The sequence below is a fragment of the Rhagoletis zephyria genome, unplaced genomic scaffold, assembly GCF_001687245.7.
Source record: "Rhagoletis zephyria isolate East Lansing unplaced genomic scaffold, Rhagoletis_zephyria_1.1 Rzeph_scaffold_12446, whole genome shotgun sequence".
NCBI lineage: Eukaryota > Metazoa > Arthropoda > Insecta > Diptera > Tephritidae > Rhagoletis > Rhagoletis zephyria.
The window spans coordinates 6,976-10,765 of NW_016169520.1; the positions used below are offsets into that span (position 1 = coordinate 6,976).

At 29.7% G+C, this 3,790-nt stretch overlaps 1 pseudogene; it reads right to left on the reverse strand.

The window, feature by feature from the left end:
- Positions 1 to 1,454: 1,454 nt before the first annotated feature.
- LOC108377644 (NADH-ubiquinone oxidoreductase chain 2-like) lies at positions 1,455 to 2,646 on the reverse strand (annotated as a pseudogene).
- Positions 2,647 to 3,790: the final 1,144 nt, after the last annotated feature.

The following is a 3,790-nucleotide window of genomic DNA, read 5'->3' on the forward strand; positions in this document are numbered from 1 at the left end:
GGAAGGGTGGACTCACCGTTCTGTCACTACTGTGGAAACGTCGAAGATAACGTGTACCACACATTCTTCACCTGCGAACACTTCTTGATTTCGCGCAGAATGTTGGAAGAAAGACACGGAGACATTACTCCGGACAACATAGTTGGGATAATGATTTCCAGCGCAGAAAAGTGGGAAGCAGTTGCGAGATACGTGAAATTCGTACTCCGCTGCAAACGAGAGGACGGTTGTCTACTGAGGACACCCGAATGAAACGCCCCTACAAAAGAGCAGCCCCAAGGCTCTAACAGCGCGCTCCTGCATCTGAAGACATGCAGAATTGCGGTGCCAGATGCGGGATTCTTGCGCGGGCGGTGGGAGTTTGGGTTTTAGTGGGTAGCCCAACACGCTTCGGTGGGAGTCCCACACTCGGGGAAGGTAGTATAGAGACTAGCGCCCCCGGCCAGTGCATAAAGCATTTCCCTCTCCTACGAAAAAAAAATAAAAAAATAAAAAATAATGCAGTTAATACAACTGCTCATACAAATAAAGGTATTCGATCAAATGTAATTCCAACTGATCGTATATTAATAACTGTTGTAATAAAATTAACTGCCCATAAAATAGAAGAAATTCCTGCTAAGTGTAGAGAAAAAATAGCTAAGTCAACAGATGCCCCTCCATGAGCAATAACAGATGAAAGAGGGGGGTAAACTGTTCAACCTGTTCCAGCTCCATTTTCTACTATACTACTAACTAGTAGTAGTGTAAGAGAAGGGGGTAATAACCAAAAACTTATATTGTTTATCCGAGGAAATGCTATATCTGGTGCTCCTAATATTAAAGGTACTAATCAATTTCCAAACCCACCAATTATAATAGGTATTACTATGAAAAAAATTATAACAAAAGCATGTGCTGTTACAATTACATTATAAATTTGATCATCACCAATTAAAGCTCCTGGTTGTCCTAATTCAGCTCGAATTAGAATTCTAAGAGCGGTCCCCACTAATCCGGCTCAAGCTCCAAAGATAAAATATAAAGTTCCAATATCTTTGTGATTTGTTGAAAATAGTCATTGTCGCGATTAAATGGCTGAATTTAGGCGATAGACTGTAAATCTATTTATAAGAATTAATTCTTTTTAATCAATTAGGCTTTATAGTCAATAATGATATTAGACTGCAATTCTAAAGGAGTAAAATAATTACTAAGGCTTAAAAGATNCATTAGACTGCAATTCTAAAGGAGTAAAATAATTACAAAGGCTTAAGAGATTTAACTTATATTTATAACTTTGAAGGTTATTAGTTTTTTTAACTTAAAACCTTTTTATAAATATTTATAGCTAAATTTATTTGTAATTAAAAAATAAAATAAATTAAAGAAATTAAAATTAATCTGAACGTTGAAATAAAAGAAAAAAATAGCATGCATTTAAATGAAAAATTATTTATTTGTATAATATTAATTCAATTATTTTCAGAATAATTTAATATAAATGCGGCAAAACATAACCGCAAGTAAAAAAATAATGTAATTAAAGTTATTATAGTTATAATTGTTATTAAAATATATTGATTATTAACAATTAATAATTGAATAACTAATCATTTTGGTAAAAATCCAATAAATGGTGGAAGACCACCTAAAGACAATAAATTAAAAAATAAACAAAATTTTAAAATTTTTGAATTGAAAAATGAATTAAAAACTTGATTAATATAATATATTTTAAAATTATTAAACATAAAAATTAATCTAAAAGATAGAAATGAATATNCGGAAGTCCACCTAAAGATAATAAATTAAAGAATAAACACATTTTTAAAGCTTTTGAATTAAAAAATTAATTAAAAACTTGATTAATATGATATATTTTAAAATTATTGAATATAAAAATTAATCTAAAAGATAAAAATGAATATATAGAAAAATAAATTAATCAAGTTGATTCACTAGCTTGTATAGCAGTTAATATTCAACCTAAATGACTAATTGAAGAGAAAGCTATTAATTTACGAAGAGAAGTTTGATTTAATCCTCCTAATGAACCTATTACTGTTGAAAGAATAATTACTAAATAAATAAAATTTCTTCAATTAATATAAGAAATTAGTACAAGAGGAGCAATTTTTTGTCATGTTATTAAAATTAGAACATTTATTCATGATAAACCTTCTATTACATTTGGAAATCAAAAATGGAATGGTGCTGCTCCGCTTTTTAANCCATGTTATTAAAATTTGTGCATTTATTCATGATAAGCCTTCTATTACATTTGGGAATCAAAAACGGAATGGTGCTGCTCCACTTTTTAAGAGTAAAGATGAATGAATAATTAAATTATTAAATATTAAATTATTTTGAATTGTTGGGAAATTATTTATATATATTAGAATAATAGCAAACAATAATACAGCAGAGGCAATTGCTTGGGTTAAAAAATACTTAAGAGAGGCTTCTGTTGATATCAAATTATTATCTCTTATTAGGGGGATAAAAGATAATAAATTAATTTCTAAACCTATTCAAGCACCTAACCAAGNCTTGATATTAAATTATTATATCTTATTAGGGGGGTAAAAGATAATAAATTAATTTCTAAACCTATTCAAGCACTTTACAAGAATTAGACGAGATGGTAATTATTGTTCCTACTATTAAAATAAAAAAAAAATATAATTTTAGCAGTATTATTAAAAATTAAAAAGAAAAGGACTGTAAACCTTTATAAATGGGGTATGAACCCAGTAGCTTAATTAGCTTATCTTTTTATATTTTAGTGTATGATGCACAAAAGTTTTTGATACTTTTAGAAATAGTTTAATTCTATTAAATATAAATTCGTAATGAATGTAATATTATTACATTATTTACCCTATCAAGGTAACCCTTTTCGTCAGGCAATTCATTGAAAGAAAATAACTTATTTCNCACCCATAAATAAAAATACATTTTTCTTCGTTTTGCTTCATTTTTTCTACAATTCCTATCAAACGAAAGTAACAACAAAAAATGAAGTTTCAGGAATTATGTGGAAGTGTGGAAGTTTCCCCTTTTTAAAGTGAAGCGCATAGTGGAAAAAATCGTTTTGTGTAAAAAAAGCTGCCTACTCGATTATTCATTTTACTGTTAGGAGATGCTATTGCTTTGTTTAATATTCGTAAAAAATATAACAAATTCAGCCCCAAATTAAGGGTCTAAAAATCGATTCCTGGTCCCAGCAACATGGACGTTTTTGCAGGCAATGGCAAATTACCGTATGTAATTCTGGTATGATTGAAAGTGCTGCAACATATTTTTTTTTTGACAAACAGATGCTCTTTCGCTTATGANCGAAGCGCATAGTGGAAAAAACCTTTTTGTTTAAAAAAGCTGCCTACTCGATTATTCATTTTACTGTTAGGAGATGCTATTGCTTTGTTTAATATTCGTAAAAAATAAAACAAATTCAGCCCCAAATTAAGGGTCTAAAAATCGATTCCTGGTCCCAGCAACATGGACGTTTTTGCAGGCAATGGCAAATTACCGTATGTAATTCTGGTATGATTGAAAGTGCTGCAACATATTTTTTTTTTGACAAACAGATGCTCTTTCGCTTATGATTGTCATTGTGCCATGATGTTATTTCCATTTTTGTAAAGTTCTTTACGAAACTTCCAATTGCTCTAAATTTAACTTACATTTTTCAGATTTACAGTTTTGGTGTCTTCAAACTAAAAAAAAGCACCAAAAAACGCACCAAGCACCAAAATCAAAAATTTTCGCGTGTTAAATTAAGAAAAGCACTAAATTTAGTGCGAAA